A 19,536-nucleotide genomic window follows, 5' to 3' on the forward strand; every position below is an offset into this window, starting at 1 on the left:
AACTCCTATAAGCCACTTTCCCAGAGGAGAAACACACACAGAGAGAGAGAGAGAGAGGGAGAGAGAGAGAGAGAGAGAGAGAGAGAGAGAGAGAGAGAGAGAGAGAGAATGAGACAAGGGAGACAGAAAGAGACAAAGCAGAGAGAAAGAAAATGTGGGAGCTTGTAAAACAGAGTCAGTATTCCAGAGGTTTGGAGCTGTGTTAATTGGCTTTGAGATCAGGGCAATCTAAAGCCAAATTCCAGAGGAGTGTGCTGGCACAAACTTGTAATCCCGGCACTTGAGAGGCTAAGGCAAAAGAATTGCAAGTTTGAGAACAGCCCGAGTTACAGAGACCCTATCTCAAAATAAAATAAAATAACTAGCTCAATACCAGCCTGGGATATATAAGATTCCGTTTCAAAATCAAGACAAAACAAAAAATGTTCTTTCTCTATACTTAAGATCTAGGGAGCTCACTGGATGTAGATTTTTATCTCAGTAATTTGCTTTTTAATTTTAATTAGTAAGTTTGTTTTGCTGGGCTGGGGATCAAAGCCAGTGTCTCACTCACACTGGGTAAGCATTCCACACTGAACTGCATCCTCTGCTCTCAATTAGCAAATGCTTAAAGCCATGACCCAGGACACAGCACTAGCATGAACACAGACATCTACCAAGTAACGGACTAGAAAGAGCTGAAGCCTAGATGCTTTCAGCTCATTGGTGATTAGCCTCAGAACAGAACTACAAGGTTGAAAATAAGAAGGATGGAAAATGAGGAGCCGGCGGGATGACTCAGCGAATAAGAGCACTGACCACCCATCCAGAGGAACTCTAGTTCCAGGGATTTGACAACCATGGCAAAACACCAATGCACATAAAATAAAAATAAGTAGATTAGAAAATGAATAGGAGGTGCAACAACACACCAGGATAAATCTGGTAACATTTGTTGTGACTCATGCAATTTCCACGAGAAACTGTGTTTACTGAAAACAATTCATTTGAATTAACAAAATAGCTGCAGGATGAGTTCACATGTAATAATGGAGTTCTAGCCAGGTGCAGAAGTACACAACTATAATTCCTACACTGGAGGCTGAGGCAGGAGGATGGCATGTTCAAGCTAAACTGATCACATGGCAAGAGTCTCTATACTTCTTTAAGTTCTAATATCTTCATATTAAGTATAGAGTAAATATTTCCTAAAACTGAAAACAATTCTATTTCAGCGAATGAATATCTCAAATCTACCATCTTGGTATATTGTTTTGTTAAACAAATAGGGTAGTTTTGGCATACATTTTCCTCTTGTAAAATCTAATTCCATTTCATAAATGTGGAAACATGGCCATAATAGAAAACTCACCATCTTAACATAGAAATCAGATAGACATAGATATGGAAAAGCAGACTTGGGTGTGTGAATTCCAAAAGTTTGAATAATTGCAGCCAGTATGTCATGACAGATACAAATCAGGCATCATTTTAATCAAACTGAATTTCGATGATAGACTTTCATGGAAAACCTAATTTACTTTGAATTCCCCGGTCATGACTTGTGTGCGCTTTACAGGACAAGGTTAAAGAGATTACATCGGGGTTCACGTCAGCAGCAGCTGCCGGTTAGTCCTCCACAAGCTGATTTAATGAGAGGTCAAGCGCAGTCTGTCCAAAGGACTTCTGCTTCAGGCAGGCGATGGGAAGAAGTCTTCACTTCCGCTGCAGCGGCTTCTGGAACTTTCAAAATTAGGAGATCGATGTGGCATCGTCCTAACATTTGCAAACTCTCCTGACATTTGTCACCATGCTAAGCCATGAAGCAGAAATCACAATCAAAGCTTTTTTTTTTTTTTTTGCAATTGAAAAAAGGAAGAAATATTGTTCTGAGGTGCGGCTTTTTAGAAAAACAGACTTACACATATTTTCTTAAAGGTACAGTCATTCTAAAGAAGTATATTTCTATGTGACACGATATCATCTGCAATTGCATAAATTTTGTGTAGAAGACAGGAGAATTCATTAACAACTTAAGCTTAATAAGCAGGGAAACAGAATACAGAAATCATTCATCCTGAAAACTCTAATCCAAATTTTTAAATAATTTAAATTCATTAAAAAATTTTCAATTTCAATTCACAAGTTGTTCAGAAAAGAGCTTAAAGATGTTCCTGTAATTATTGTAACAGGAAGGGGTTCAAGCCATTAAAATAATCTTTGGCAATTCAGTATGATTCCCCTTATTTATGCAGCGCTCTTTTCTGAGTGTGCCTAAGTCCCGCTTTGCCTTCTCAGAAATGGTCACTTCTAAGCAGTATATCACAAAGAAGCTCAAATTCCAAAATCAATCAAGTCATTTTGCCAAAGACGGAGGATTAACAATTGAGTAATCTGTAATCATATAGATGCCTTATGATAATTATCTTCCTTTTGAGCACACATTTGTGACCAGGAGTGTTGCAGTGAAAAGGAAAGACAAGGTAGATCTGGTTTGTGTTATTTGATTAGGACGAGACTGAGAAATTTCAAGCATTTTATTTTTATATTAAAACCCACTTTTGCACCAGCCCTCCTCATATATCCCTGTGCCATACTGACAACTGGACATAGCTCTTGACAAATCACAGTTAAAATATTCATTTTGAGTATGCATAAAAATTATAATAAGAAGATGGGCAATTTTCTCAACAGGGCTATCATAATCATGAGAAGAACTGATTATTCGTGGTAGGGGATACAGGATGAACAGGTGTTTGGGCTCAAGAGAATACATTATTTTCTCCAATTTCAACAACTGAGATCTCTACTAAAGATGATAGTAGTTTTCCCTTGCTTGTGTCTCTGGGGGAAGTGGGCATGAACACAGGGAATTAAACTGGGGTGTTCTGAATAACTTCATATGACGGTTTTCCTTTGCCTGGGCTTCTCTTCCATTTGTTCATCAGTGTGCATCAGTTTCTGTACAGTCCCCATTTCTCCCTCACAGAGAATTGCCACCAGACTACAAGACCAAAGGAAAGGTTCAAACTCTCTGGGGGATCTGGCACAACCCTCTAATTGCTTGAGATAAATCCAAAGAAAAATGGGATTTGCTGCAAGCAGAGCAGAGGATTGGATTATGATATGTAATAACCTCGAAGTTGAGCGATAACGACAATCCACCTAATTTTTAAACCAAACATTTAAGAAAAGTTGGAGAGTCAGACCAGAGAAGTTTAATTTCAGGACAATAGAAAACAAAGAAACCATCTTGCTGAGATGAGTTCATTTCTGACAGAATGACAGTATAGGGGGAAAAAAAAGGTTTGTTTCTCCTGCCCTGCCCCACATCGACAGCAGTGAGTGGATACAGGGGGATACAGGATTTATCTTGACAAACAGCCTGATGCTCACTCACTCAAATGTTCCAGGGTCTGAAGCATGCCTTGCCCAATTTTGAAAATATATGAAATGATAATAACAGAGATATCCTACTATTTTTTGGTTCCAACATGCATGTTGTGTGGTTGTGTGTTGATTAGGAAGGGGAGAGGGACTTATGTATATTGCATAAATGCCTAAAATTATGTCCTTTGTAACTCTTCTTGTACCTTTGTGGATATGCACAAGATTAATATAATCATTAAGACCCAGTTGTACAAAATAGTATGAAAACTAGGCAGAATGGTGTTTCCCTTACTTCAGAAGTACTTAATTTGGCAGAAACTGCCATGCTTTAGTATTTCCCACTTTCATTGCCTGCTGGAATTACTGTAGGATGCATAAAGATACTAGATACACAGAATGTATCTATGTCAATCCATCAGAATTAAAAAAAAACTATAAGGTATTTTCTTGTCATGTGACTGCTCATAATTGAGGTGTGTTTTTCTCCATAGAAGCCTGCATATCCAAACATGAGTCCTGACTCTCAGCCAGTTAGTAATGTTCTCTCTAGAGGAGGAAGAATGTGGAGGACAATAAACTTCCATGTAAATGGACGGTGGATGGAGCATTCAGTGTACTGTGAAATGCCCATTTCCCCGTGTGAATTTTCCCTAAAGTTTCTGCCTGGAACCCTTTGGATCATGACAAACTCCCTAGGAACAGAAATATTTTGACTCCTAACTAGCTTCTGGATTCCTTTTTGAAATACAGGCTGCCCCTTCTTGGCTCAGGTCAAGAAATAGAAAAGGCTGAATTCCAGGAAGTGAAAACTGCTTCCTTGCCAAAGCCATCAACTCTTCAGGTCCAGGTGACCTCCTAGGCATTGTGCTGGGGTGCAGCTGGTCAAGACTTCCCATACTAGCCTCCCTTCTCCCCTCCCCCACACCATCCCCTCTGTCCTCTAACCTGAAGAAGCAACTGCTTTCCGCAAGACCCACTGCTAGGTGCTGAGGACACAGAAGCCCTGGCATGAAGAAACTCACATTCCTTCCCCCAGGAAGCAGGTCATAGCATTACATAGCAACCAGGGTTGACAAAGAAGTTAGTACAGGAGGCTCCGACCATACAGAAGAGACAGCCAGTGGCCTGCCCCCCAAGAAGAGACACACTACACCATCTCTTCCTGTGCCTTGAAGTAGATAACATATTGCTTCCGCACAGGTTGAAGACCTAGGAAGTAGTAAGGAAAGGGGCATTGGCAGCATCAAAATGTGAGAGAGCAATTAGGAGACAGTGAGAAACAAGCAGAGGGAATGGCATATACCTACCTCCATCCCAACTCCCTGCACATATAAACAGAGTGGCTGGGGCTTAGCAAGGAAACAGGCTTCGGCCAAACACAAGCCACATGTCTCTTTTGTCAAGAATGTTTTTGTAGAGCTTAACACAGTGTGTCATACTTTGAAACAGTGCTATCCAAACAATTGGGTTTCTGCAGTGGAATCCCTTTACCCACCACCAAAACAAAAGCCTCTAGAAGAATCCTAAGAGTAAAAGAGACCATCAGAGCTGCTCCTGGTAAAGACTGAAAGGGCTTTCTGAAGACTTTTCCTCCATAGACACCACAAGACCAACAAAACAGCCACTACATCTTCTTCGTGTTCTTTGTTTCAGAAACTACTGCACTGACCAGTCGGTGGCTTGAACTAAAATGAACTAAATTGAAAAGCAATATAAGGGAGGGGAAAAGGAAATTAGGCATACCAGAAAGAGCTTGGATGTGTCAATGGACACAAGAAGGGCAAGCTACCCCATGCAGTGACCAAAGAAATGGAATAGTTGGTTTCGAAAATGAATAATGATGTTCCCAAGTAACTAGAAGCCTCGTGAGGGGATTGGGAGAAAGAAACAAGCAAATAATTAGGATCCTATATAATTAATGCGGCATTTCTAAAAAGCTAACATGGGCAAGAACACAAACCATAAAGGGTCATCAAGGAAGGCTGCTTGGCAGAGGTAGCACTAGAGCTAAAATGTTGTCTTCTTGGTTAACTAAGAGGAAAGAAAGGCAACATAAATCACAGACAAATCATAAAGACACTTAAACCCTACATCAAAAAGTTTATCTTTGTCTGAGGATGCAGTTCAGTTCATGAAGTGCTTGTCTAGCATATTTGAAGCCCTGGACTTGATTCCCAGCACTGAATAAGTGGGGCACAACAACACATGCCTGTAATCCCAGCATTTGGGAGGTAGAGGCAGGAGGACCAGAAAGCCAAGGTCATACTTGGGTACATAGTAAGTTCAAGGCAAGCCTGGTATATATCATACATACATACATACATACATACATACATACATACATACATATACATACATGTTTACATACATATATACAAGCGGAAAGCCAATGAATAATTATAAATAGGTAAACAGGAAGGTTTGGGTGTTAGAAAAGTTAGAATTTAAGAAGTTATTGCTATCAACCATTTTCCTAAATCAGAGATGGTGAGACAATGCCTTTAGGGCTAGAAAACAAACCATGATCTGAAGAGCTATAAATAAGTGAGGACTTGATTGCTCACCTCTGGTTATCATTGATTTCTCCAACAGGAAGATTAGCACCTCAGCCTGAGGCTCTATGTTGACAATCGTCAGATATTTAGTGAGCTGCAGAACTTTGGGAAGGGAAGAAGGGAAGTGAGAGGAGGGAATGAGAATGAAAAGAAGAAAGAATCCAAAGAGAAGAAAGGAGTGAGAGAGAGCAGAAGGACATAGAGGGAAAAGGAAGAGAAGGGAAGACAGGCAACTTAGGTCCACTTGCTAATGGATCAGAGGCCAACCTAGCCTGGAAGGTTGTCAAGGGCCTTTCATATGCCTTTCTTCTTGCCTAACAATTCTAATTTGTTCAAGTTCCTTTCTTGTTGTCTTCTCTTAGCTACCAACGTCAAGGTTGGGGTCTTCCTTTCCTAAGGTTTCCAACCTACCTCTATATCACAGCTATTCTCTACTCTCTGGCTATATGGAAGAAAGCTAATGGTTTCTCTGTAACGAGGGGACACTGAATGCCACATTACAAACTTGAGGAGTTTAATACAGGGTTCCTCAAGGATGAAACTTGCTTGCCCAACTACACCAGTGTGCCTACCTCAGCAGCCGGTAAGAGAGCTTTGCTAAAGCCACATTTGGAGTCCACTGAAGACTTCTCACAAAGCGATGGCAATGAGCACGGCGGAAACAGGGTCATGGAAGAACCTCACTGATCTGAACCTCAGCACTCTTCATCAGAGCCGCTTATCCCTGTATTAGCTGTTCAGCATGAAGAAGGGTTTCCTTAATTACACTCATTGCCTCCACTCCAGAGTGTGGCTCACTTGGGGACGTAAGTCTACATGGCTGGGTTGTTACAAAGATTAAATGAGATCACATATATAAATAATGCTTTAGTAGGCACTCCATCGTAATAACCATCATTATTATCATCAGCATTTATTCATTCAACCAAGCAGGCACTCAATAAATATTGATTGACTGTATGAATGAAAGAGTAGAAAAAGTTCCTTCAAGCAGGCCAAGTTAGATAAAAAGATGCAGACAATTTTGCACTTTTCAAGCCTGTCTACACATAGTTACATCTAATATCTGTTTAAGGCTCTTCCCTTTCACAAAAAGTTTTTTATTTAAATTGTAAATTGTTCCCATGCCCAGCAGAGACACAGTACCCTTACCCTATTTTCCCCACAGTATTTATCACATCTTCTAGTAAGGTATATTTTAATCTTGTTTTGTTTACCTGTTTATTGCTGGTCCCACAGTCAAACAGCACGTACGTCGCAGGAGAGCAAGGGTATTTCCTGTTTCCAGTGCATTCTAAGTGCATGTGAATGCTCACCACTGAACAGCAACTGTGAAGGAATGAACGATGAAGAGCACAGTTAGTTTTGCAAGTTGTCAGTCTGGGGAAAATGTTAAAGTTGGGTTTATTGGGAGGCAGACTACAAAATTTGAAAAGCTGAAACAACAGCTGGAGTTGGAAACGAAAGGAATCTCTTCACCGCTGGCCTTGGTCTAAAGAGACCAGGATGCTTGTTGCAACCTCATTTCTGAAATAAATCTTCATTTTTAGCCTTTCGTTCTCAGGAGAAGCCAATTTCTCACCTTGATGGTATTTTAGATACAGAAAGTGTCTTCTCTATCAGCCTCTAAGACAGCATCTGTCCTAGTTTTCTGTTAGTTGCTGTGATAAACTCTGACCGAGACTGACTTGCGAAGGCAGGGTCTATTTATTTTATCTAACAGCTTGCAATCCATCATGAAAGGAAGTCAGATAGAAGGAACTCGGGGAAGGAACCTGGAGACAAGAGATGATGCAGAGGCCATGGAGGAATCCTGCTTACTGGCTTTCTCCTTATGACTTGCTCAGCTTACCTTCAACTCACAGTGTGCTGGGCCCTTCTTTGGTCCATTCTGAATTGATTTTTGGGGGGAGAATGGGGTGGGGTTCAAGACATGTCTCTCTGTGTAGCTTTGAAGCCTGTCCTGGAACTTGTTCTGTAGACCACAATAGCCTCTAACTCACAGAGATCTGCCTGCCTCTGCCTCCCCAGTGTTGGGATTAAAGCCTGGCTTGAACTGATTTTTTTATGAGGTGAAAGTGGTGTGGGAGTCCTTTTGTCTATGTGTTGCTTTTATTGGTTAATGAATAAATCTGTTTTGGCAACATGAAAGATATAAATCTATTTTCATTCTTCTGTTGGTAGAAATCCAGTTTTTCCAGAATCATTTGTTACTAGGCTATTATTTTCCCCAAGTGCTTTCTTTGTCAAAAATTAAATGGGCGTAGCTTTACCATTTTATTTCCAGGTCCTCTATCCTATTCCATTGTCCTCCTGTCTATTTTTATGCCAATATCTGCTGTCTTTATCACTATAACTCTATGGTATAACTTGAGGTCCAATATCACAACACCTCCAGCATCATTCTTCCTCCTTAGGGTCATTGTGACTATTCATGGTGTTTGGTGTCTCTCTATGAATTCCTGTATTGTTTTTTCTAAACCTGTGAAATGTGACATGACAATTTTGATAGGTATTGCATTACTCCTTTATATTAATTTTGGTAGTATAGAATATGGATTATGTTCTCTTTTGTCAAGGCCCCGTGCTCCTCAAAAATAAAGAGCAACTGAACAAAACAGAAGGGGGTGCAAACAAGGTCTGGAGAGATGACTTAGTAAAGCGCTTGCCACACAAACATGAAGAATCCAAGCACCCATGTAAATAAAGGTATGCAACATATTTGTAATCTAGTGCTCAGGAGGCAGAGATAAGGTATCCCCATCTGGACTACCTAGATAGAGAATTACCAAAAAAGACACCCAATGTTGACTTCAAGCCTTCATGTACATACATGTTTATATACACATGTTCACTCACACACATGCACATACAAAGCACAAACAAAATCCACAACAGGCTGGTAAAATAGATTCTCTCTTCTCATCAAGCTCTTTCTGGAGATCACTCAGTATAATTACTTGCTTTCAGAGAATATTACCATATATTTAAAGTACGCACGGAATCGCATCTCCAGAATCAAATGGATATTGTGTCTGATGAAAAATAGCAAATCCCTGTGAAGTCAACTAGAATAGAAACCCAGCTATGGGGAAGATAGGAAAGATGAAACAACCATAAAAATATGAATGAAGAAACTATTTAAACACAAAAGTCATCTACACTCTATAGTTGAAGAAGGCAGTGATGAGAAATGGCTCCTCTGAGCTGGAAAACAAAGCCAACTAAGTTGATCAGGTATGGTGGCACACACATGTAACCTCAGAACTTAAGAAACAGGAGTATTTTTAGAAGTTTGAGGCCAGCCTGGTCTATAGAGTGATTTTAAGGCCAGTTAGAGCTATATAACATATTTCTGTTCTTTTTCTTTTAGAGGAGGGGGAGATGAAATTGTGTGCCTCTACATAGTCCTGGTTGTCATGGAACTCACTATGTACACCAGACTAATCACAAACTCTCAGAGAGATCCCCTGCCATTGCCTCCCTAGTGCTGGGATTAAAGGCATTTGACCTCATGCTGGCATGATCATTTGAATAAGAATGGCCCACATAGGCTCATACATTTGAATGCTTAGTCATTAAGGAGTGGCATTATTTGAGAAGGATTAGAAGGTATGGCCTTGTTGAAAGAAGTGTGTCACTAGGAGTGGGCTTTGAGGTTTCAAAAGCCCATGCTCAGGTTTAGCTCTCTCTCTCCCCCACCCTCTCTCCCTCTCCTTTCTCTCTCTCTCTCTCTCTCTCTCTCTCTCTCTCTCTCTCTCTCTCTCTCCTTCTCTCTCTGCCTATATGCCTGAATCAAACAATAAAAATCTTTTGAGTAACAATCATAACAATCATTTGTCAAGAATTCCCACATATGTTCCGGAATACTCAAACATCCCTCCTAGGAGATATGCTCAACAGCCAAAACAAATATTCCAACCCCCAAATCTGACCATGTCTCCCATCCTATCTTAAAACCCTTCAAGGATATACAGTGACTATGGACATGACTTAGGGAAGTTTCCTTTTAAAAGCATCTATAGCTAAGTATAATTAATAATAAAATGATTTAAAGACTCTGGGAATTGATCAGAAAACTACAACAAACTATAAAGTTCTTGCTCAATACAATCTGCAGAACCTCAGTGGTGTATGGATAATTCTCTACTGCAGAAGACTGGGTTATTCAAATTATTGTGACACCCCCATTATCCCAACAGCTGCACTTTACAGATCATTGTACAGACTCATATAGGTGAAAATCTATTTAATTGAAACTCAGAGCACAATTTTAACAATGCTTCCTCCAAATATCTAACATTAATATGAAATCCGAAGTCAAAATTTTTTTAGACTCTGGATATTATTATGGGAACTCTCTAACATTTTAACCTTCAGTTGCAGCATCCCTTCCCTTACTAGCAAAGAATACAGGCTTGTCCTCCAGAATCACACCGACTTTTCCACTTTGTTAAGCTGGCAAGTATGAAAGCACACCCAAGGTAAACAACTTTTAGAAGCCCCAATGCACATGCTCATTTGGAGACCTGTTTTGCTTATTCTGAGACCCAAATCATTGGTGCCACCAATCAGATAGAATGCTGTTCAAAGTAGAATGTGGGACACCTTTAGGAGAATATAGCCTCTTAGGTAGATGGCTTGGTAACTGAAGACCTTTTTAACAAAAGAAATGAGCCCAGGAGGACTGGGATGGGGGGGGGAAGGATGGATATGGGATCAGGGAAGAATATATCTCAACTAAGGGAGTCATTTTAGGGTTTACAAGAGACTTGATTATAAATGGGATCCCAGGTCCAAGGAGAGATCCCCAGATTGTTCTCTGGACAGAGGAGAGCGTGCCTGAACCGGCCTTGGCCCATAACCATACTGAGGAATATTTTGCTAGCGATGGATGGAGATAGAGACAGAGACCCACATTGGAACACTGGACTTAACTCCCTAGGTCCAAACAAGAAGCAGAAGGAAAGAGAACGTGAGCAAAGAAGGCAAGACCAGAGGGAACCTTCATCCGATGATGGATGGCAATACAGTCGGAGACCCACATTGGAGCACCGGACTGAGCCCCCCAAGGTCCAAATGAGGAGCAGAAGGAGGAAGAACATGAAAAAGGAAGTCAGGACCGCCTGCGAGGGGTGCGATCACCCACTGATACTAGGGGACTGATCTAATGAGAGTTCACCAATGCCAGTTGGACTGGGTCTGAACGAGCACCAGTGATCCAACCAGATTCTCTGAATGTGGCCAGATTCTCTGAATGTGGCTGGCTGGGAGTCTTTCTGAAAAGCCATTGACAATGACACTGGGACTTGTTTCCTCTGCATATACTGGATTTTTGGGATTCAGTCTGTTTAGATGCTCACCTTCCTGGACCTGGAGGGAGGGGGGAGGAACTTGAACTTCCCACAGGGCAGGAAACCCTGACTGCTCTTAGGGATGGAGAGGGAGGAGGAGAGGGAGTGGGGAGGGTGTTGGGAGGACGGGCAGAAATGGAAACTTTTATAATTTAATAAACTTTGAAAAAAAAAAAAGAAATGAGCCCATTCCTCCACAGAAATAGAGGATTATATCAGGGCACGCAGCCAGCAAAGAGAATGTGGACTATGCACTCACTTTTGACCATGTGCCCTTCTCCTCCCTACCACCACAGACAAAATCAGTATGATGGACAGAAGGGTGAAGGAGGAAATATTAGCAGGGTATCCATGGCCAAACCAATACCAGACCTTCATGTCTCTGAGTATGTCCAGTTGCTTGACATTCATTCTCCAAATCTTACAGGCAATGCCAGAACTACACCCTATAAAGACAAGTTTCTCCTTACTGAGATAAAAGCACTTTGAGTCCAGGATGCAAATATTATGTGGTTCAGTGATACCCATTTTAGTGCCTACAGTGACATTGGGTAAGTGATCTAATAACACATGTATTCATTGGTAACATATAAGCTCACTATAGTTTGCTGAGAAAATGGCTTGGCAGGGAGTGAAGAAGGATCCCTTCTCTCTGATTTCACTAACAACAAGCTCCACTCATTTAGACAAGTCACCTAATTCTTTTGAGCCTTTTTCTTTACTGTTAAAATACAAAATGAGTTTGATTCCACTTATGCTACATGGGTCACAAGGTTGCTGTAGTGATGATTATGTCAATAATCAAACATTTATTGAGTACTAGGACTAATGTTCCTGTATTGTTTAATAGTTTACTTACATAATCTTTATGGCCTACAGTCAAATTATGAAGTATCATTAATCTGTACCTTTTTTGTTTTGTTAATATTTTATTAATTCTTTGAGAATTTTGTCCAATGTATTTTGCTCATATTCACTCCCTGCTCCTCTTCCTAACTCCTCCCACATCCACCCATCCTCTTCACCCTTTACCGACTCCATGACTTCTTTGCTTTTTATAACCACTTAGTCCGGTTTGTTGTGCTTTTTTTTTTTTTATTTTGAAACAGAATCTCACTGCGTAGCCCATGCTGGCCCTCAAACTCAAAATGCTCTTGCTTCAGCTTCCCTCTCAAGCAGCCATGATTACAGATGTGTATCGCCACACCCAGCTGTCAAGTCACTTCTCCACAGACTTGGGCTAAGTTAAGCAATACCTACTAAGGATTGGGGTGTAGGTTAACAAGCCATATTCAGGCTGCTGAGTATTTCTCTATGCTTAATTTTTATCCATTGAGTCCCACTTACACTTTCAGCAAGACGTCTAACAAAGAGTCATCAATTCGTGCTAGAGTTTGTTCTTCAAATGCAACAGTACAGACACGCCATTGAACTACTTTTAATGTGAACTAAAGTCTTACTTATAAAAAATGATTTTTATAATTATCTAAGCCCTTTTTATGCCTCTGTGAGAAATAATAAGACTTCAATCTCTTCTAGTGAGTAATACTACTTTTTTCACTCCATTTGGTCAGTTGTGCCAATTTCTGAGGTTTTGGAGAAAGCATAAAAGCTGCAAAATTTGAACAAGACTTCTTCCCTAATTTAACAGGTCTCCTGATAAAAATCTACAGAGTAAGAATATTTTCTACTAGGCTCTGAAAGAAAAAAAGTAAATCTTACATTTTAAGCAAAAATAAAGGCTGTACGATCTATATGTCGTTAGTTGTATGTATTTAGTAGCAGGCATGCTTCTTTCATAGAGCTAGTTCAGGTCAGAATTAGCCAGCAGAGGCCTGCTTGTCACAAATCCAAACCACATCATTTCAGTGAGTGCTCTCCAGAGAGCCTTGACAGAAACAATCTCAAGCAACTGTGCCAAACTGTGAAAAAATGTCATACATGATCAGTTCAATTTTTTAAAATTTCTTTCAAAGAGGGCTTCCTCAAATACTACAATTAATTCCACAAACATCTGTGCAGAGCCCTGTAAAGGCTAAGGAAACTGAGACATGTCTCTCTTCTCCACACTAAAAACATGTTCAATCCTAGTTGGTGCTTAAGAAGTCCTATGTAAGAAACAAGACAGCTCTTGACTGAGCTTGTTCTGTGTTAAGCAGATTTCAGGCACTTTCAGTTGTACTGGGAATTGAACCCAGCAATGACCAGGCTGACTTTCATTGAAATTAATAAACTGGTCCAACTCATACTAATAGCAACTGTTTATTATATTCAAGCACAAACCCAGGTCTAGTAGACCTCTAGACTTGCTTCTTCTGTCATAATACAGAACCAAAAGTAAACAACTCAAAAATAGCTATAGGAAACCCTTGAAACTCAACAGTCACAAGGCTCTGTCCTGCCAGAGTAAACAAAGCCGAACAGCAAAGAAGACTCTCTCAGACAAGACCAGCTGCCTGCAAGAAGCAGAAACCAGCAGCTCTGCCTGCAAAAGGTTTAGGCCAACTGAGGCACCTGGGAAAGACACTCTCCACTCTGTTGAGCTCTCTGCAGGTTGTACAGTGTGCTCCAGGCTGCCAGTTTTGTGGCTGAGTAGGCTCTGGTAATGCAGCTGTCTTTGAGAGGTCTCTGTTCCTGTAAGTAACTCCTCACCCATCTCCTGTAAGTAAACTCAGTAAAATTCTTCATTTGCCACCCCAAAATAAATTTAAAATGGTAAGCAAGGTCTAGGGATATAGTTCAGTTGGTAGAGTGCTTAAATGGGGTTTAGGAAGCCCTGGGTTTCATTTCTAGCACCAAAGAATAAAACCAGGCACATCTGTGCATACCTCTAATCTTGATATTATGGGGGTAGTAGTAGAGGTAGAAATCTTCAGAATTTCAAGTTCATTCTCAACAACATAGCAACATTGGGACAAGCCTAAGAAACATAAAACTTTGAAGAAAGAAGGGAAGGAAGAGAGGGAGGGAAGGGTGTACATGGAGAATGGTGGGCTAGTTGGTAGTTAGTGAGAAATTAGGCTTTAATGTTTAATTCTTAGAGATTTACCAGAAGGTACTTAAATGCCAGTCCAGGACATAACTGGAACCAGGGCAAGACAAGGAAGGTACTTAGAGCAAAAAGTTGAAGAAGACACATTTCCAGGGGCATGCTGAATGATTATAAAAAAAACCCAAGCAAGTATGTGGCCAGATCTCTGACCACTAAAAGATCATAATGATTTAAACCCTAAGCTTTGTCTTCTGAACACATCAAACTTAACTATATTATTTTTAAGCTATCTAATTGAGAGTTACACTTGCAGGGTCTTCAGTAGCTATACCAGGTGCCATACTAGTCTCAACCCTTGCTTGGAAATCTATTCTCACCTATAATCTCTCAGACCTTTAGGGCCAGAATGAAAAGTAAAAATCATTTAACAAGAAAAGATGATAATGATGATTTGTGAACTTTAGATTTATGCCTCAGCATCACCTCAGAGAAGCTTGTCCTGAGCACTCGAAAACACCAGCTCCCATCACACTCCACCTCCTAGGCTGCTTGGACTTCTTTACTGGTGACTGTTATTCTTGTCCCCCGGAGTAGTGCAGGTACCATGATGATTAGGACTTTGTTTAGTCCTCTGTGGTAATTAGAAGGGTTGAAGAGTGCCCGCCTATAGTATATCTACAGTAAAAATGTACCAAGTACATAATGATTTCATCTGTATTTATGTGGCCCAAAAGCCTATGCTCTTAGTACAATCTAAGTAAGATCTACGGGTGCAATGAAAATCTTCTGCTCAATAATTATACTACCCTGGAACGTTTCTTCTCACACATTAGGAACAGTTTGCTTTCTTAATTTTTAAAACAAGAAAATATTCCAATTCTATTTGTCAATATTTTGAGAAACAGCACTTTCTATTCATCTCCTGAATATGATGTCTCTTTCCAAAGCGGTTGTCAAAGCCCAGATTTGTTTGCCATGGGTTCTGTTACTTTTCCAAACTCCAATTCACTTGTCCAAATCACATACTTGATTCCTTCCAAAACAAGTTGTAATACACAGACCAGACTCATGAAGATACTTAAGCAGAGCTTAATTTGGACAGCTTCTAGACTCTGATTAGAAATCACACTTTGCTAAATCTTAAGACTACACCTCATCTAGAAAAGGGGGCAAGTACCCCTGCCACCAGTATCCATACAACTCCAGGGAAACATGCGCTGTTATATGCAATAGCAAGAGGAATGGTCTCTCGATGGCATACATTCTGTATTATAGGAGAGCAAAAGTAGGGAAGGAAAGTAAAGCATTTGATTGTGAAGGAAGGTTCCTTTCGTCCAACTGCCAAATAAATCAGATATGCACTCTTTTCTGAAAAAGAATGCTTGTAGCAGCTGTGTTCTGATATCCTTTAGAACTGAGTAACAAAGAAGTTAATACTTAAAAGGAAAAAGTAAACAAAACGATGTACTTGATATGAAAAAATAAGGTGGCAAGCCGTCAAATGGAAGCATCCTCCTTCGAGGGGGGACGCATGCTGAAACAGGAGCACAGGAAGCACCGAGGTAGCAATTTTTGGGCTTGTTCTTTAGAACTATGCTGAATAGCGATTCGGACTGGCTCTAAATTGGCCAGCAGTCTCTCTTTTAAGTTGTTCTGAAAGACAAAGGGAGTGACCCCAGCCAATGACAAACCCACAGCCATTGTGTTATTTAAATGACTTTTCAGTTATGTAAAAATATGTCCTTATCTTGTGAATAAATTGGTTATTTGTGGCTGTATTTTAAAATGATCTGAAGTCATTTTCTAAGCACCAATGTAAACAAGATCACAAACAAACCCTGGTTACCAGTGCCGCTGCAGTTTCAGTACATCAGGAGATTTACATAGTGATTTAGAAAGATCAAATCAATTGGCATTCATTTCCAAAAGAAGTAAAGCCTCCTGAGCCTACAACTCTATTATAATGTTTCTAGAACACACATTTACAGACTTTCTAAGACTTGTGAGCACTACTGTTGAATATTTCCTTCATTATCACTTTTTATGTGTTGATGGTTTTTATTTTACAGCACACCACACTAAATGAAATTTTTCTTTTTTATTGCTAGATAATCTCACCAAATGGTGAAGGTAATATTTTAAAAATGAAATTCTATCTAATGACATGGAACGAATAGAGGTAGAAAAATTTCAAGATTTCTATTTTTAAAACTCAGATCTGCCTAAGCCAAATTGTGGTCTAGAGGCCACTGCAAAATTATGTGGAGCTGGAGTGAGCTCTTTGAACAATTAGAAATAATGCTGAAAGCTGCTCATTTATACCCCTCCCCTGTTGTCACCCTGTCTGGGTCTTTCAATGATGGACTAAGAACTAAAGGGGGGAGAGCAGGATTTTCAATATGTTTTTTTCTTTGAGAAACAATAAAAACATTAAACTTTATACATTGAAGTATCTCTGCTCCGAATGGTAGCCCTTTCATGGGAGTCCAGCTTGGGTTTTGTCTGGGTGGGGAAGAAGGGAGGGGGAATGTGAATGCCCCCCGAGTCGTTTAAAATATATAGTATTAGCTAATTGATGAGACGACTAAAAACAATAGTAAGTAGGCAGCCTGGCTACGAGCCAGCAGCAAGGCTTTCTGGTGAGAGCGAGTTTACATTAGAGGCCTGTTTTTCCCCTTTCCTTATATGAAATGAACAGCTGTAATTGAAAAGCAAGGAGCTCTATGGTTTATAGAAATAGGTGTTGTGAAGAGCCTTGGCCGTCTAATTTTCTTCCTATTGCAGGGCAGGCTTCCATTGTCTGTTTTTTAGAGCTAATTTCTTTTCTGATCAAAAGGCCCACGTCGTTGAAAAGGTAGTAATGACTATTCATTTGGCTGAAGCCTCCATTCTCCACACTGCAAGCTTTATTTAGAAATGGCTATTTCTTTCTAAAAGGAAAAGTTCATTTATGTCCTCTATAATGTCAATTAAAGTAGAATATATTTTAATTATTTATCCTCAGGAGGAACCTTTTAGGAACTTAATTTAGTATGCCTATGCTATGCAGACACTACAATATGCGAATGTGGAATGATATCTAGGCGCATGGGCTTTGTTTTATTTTATTTTACCACTAATGAATAGTTTATTTGCAACTAATTAACAAGTTAAATCGGCACAATTAGTGTCGGATTTCTTTAATAATATAACTCATAAAAGGATAGTCATTGGAACTAGAAAATAAGGTTGGTTGTTGGCTTTGTAAAGAAACCATTTCACAAAATGAGTAGGGTTTTTTTTCCCCCATTAGAAAGGGTATATTGGGATATTCTTCGCGACGCATTTTCAAATGAAAGCTAGGTTGTGCGGGCGGAGGAAATATGTTCAGAAACAAGGGAAGATGGTGTTAATTACACAAACATCACATTAGCAAAGCTTCAAGGTCCTAACCCGTAGACGCTTTCCGGGGAAATGGAATTGGGATGACAGCGGCCTAGAAGCCAAACGACTGTGTGAACAAATCTCCCAAGAGAACGGACTTTGTGGCAAGGTCTGGCCCCTAGTCTCCTGCGAAGCAAGTCGACCTACGGGTGGGCAGCACACTAGCTCTTCCCAGTCCACCGCCATAGCGGCGCCCTGGTAGCCGCGCAAGCGGGTCCCTGAGACAGCGGCGCTGGGGTGCGCAAATGCTTGCTGGGCTCGCGCTCTCCCACAGAGGGAAAGCCGCCCCGCCGTGAGAAAGGACGAGCCCACACTGATAATCGTGGTCACTGCCGGTCCGGGGCATACCAGCTCCAATAAGGTCAGATCTTTGTGAAGGACCCTCCTCTTCCCACGGAGTCGATTTCTCTGTGGATCTACTAGGAGTTTGGGGAAAGCGGTAAGTGAAGTTTCATTTGCTCAGTCTCAAATCCTCTCCCGGACCGCTTCCATTTTGCAATGCAAAGTAAAAGAGCAAGGCCTCGCTGTTCCATGGTAGACACACAATTTAGCACATAGTAAATGTCGGACAGAAGTTTAAAGTATCCAAAGGAAATCCCGAACCAATGAGAAAGAGAAAATAGAAATTCCGTGCATCGAATATCATGGCTCTCCATTGTAGAAAATACAAATTTTCGGTAAAAAGAAAGAAGGAAAACATGAGAAGGGAGTAAAGGAACAGCTGGATGTTGCCTTGAGATTGATATTCCCGCAGAAAGCTAACAGGCACCGCCCGAGGTGGGAGCGGGTGAACCTATATAGATGCTCTGGAGATGCCTGGTCTACATGGGCTTTTCCAGGCGACGGTAGTCAGGTCTAGAGGACTCATGCCTATCCCTGCCCCGGAAAAATTGTAAATCTGTGCAGATAGTGATTTTAAGATCACTTCCCTGGTCCCATATTCTTACTGACCAGCTCGCTTCTGCTTAAGTGAGGGCCATGTCTTCGCAGACCCAAAGGAAGTGAACCCCCTTCCTGGCACGTACAGTGCGAGGGAAGACACAGCCACCTGGAAGCCAGTTTTCGGAGGTTGCCCCATAGAAATGTGTGTGAGTTTGGTGGTCTGAACTGCGGAGCAGGTACAGTTGTGGGAATGGGTGGGGCTGAGGCGGAGACAAACAGGGCAGCAAAGTGGCTCTGGCAGCCCTCTGAAATGGGACCCAGTTCCTGGGCAGTGCCTTCCTCCCTCTAGGGAGAAGGCAATAAGTAAGGGTTGTGAGGTCAACAAGAGGGCAGCTGAAGGCAAAATCTGTCAAATTCCTCAGAGTTGCTGCACATATAGGGAAAAGAGAGTGGGTGATTAATAATGCCATAACACCCGTGTTGGTAAGAGTCATGCTTACAACTGAGAGCCCCGAGGTACGTGGGGCCAAAGGGACTCCAATATCTATCAAGTGTCACTCAAATAAATGAATTTAGAGACTTGCTTCAAAAGTGCCCACCCCCCCAAAAAAAGTTATGGCCAAAATGCAGTAGAATGCAGATGTGCCTGCCACCCAACACAATTTGTCACCTCCAGAACAATGCCATCCTATGCTTCAAGGCTTCCAGAAATTTTTCTTTAGAAAGAGAGCATCAACTAGGTTGTTTAAAGCCTGTTCTCACCAACCTAGGATCTTCTGATCCTTCCCTGACCTAAATACAGGGAAGCTGCCCCCCACCTCCACACTGCTCTGTGGTGTGTGGGAGAGGGAGGATTCCTCAGAATACTCCAGGGACTGGAAAGTGATGTCTCTTCCACCAGCTGGAGTGACCTTTCCGACCTTAAAACAAAACAAAAACAAAAAACAAAACTAAAAACAAA

General features: G+C 40.9%; 1 long non-coding RNA gene across 1 annotated transcript in view; it reads right to left on the reverse strand.

Annotated features, from left to right (window-relative positions):
- The window catches only part of LOC146889251 (uncharacterized), a 60,482-nt gene extending 53,226 nt beyond the window's left edge, over window positions 1-7,256 (reverse strand). Inside the window, exon 1 of the long non-coding RNA XR_015000310.2 lies at window positions 7,142-7,256. This is a non-coding gene — a long non-coding RNA (uncharacterized LOC146889251). The remainder of the gene's footprint in view (window positions 1-7,141) is intronic.
- Between the last annotated feature and the right edge of the window lie 12,280 nt (window positions 7,257-19,536).

This window comes from Myodes glareolus, chromosome X (genome assembly GCF_982192425.1).
Source record: "Myodes glareolus chromosome X, mMyoGla1.1, whole genome shotgun sequence".
Taxonomy (NCBI): Eukaryota; Metazoa; Chordata; class Mammalia; order Rodentia; family Cricetidae; genus Myodes; species Myodes glareolus.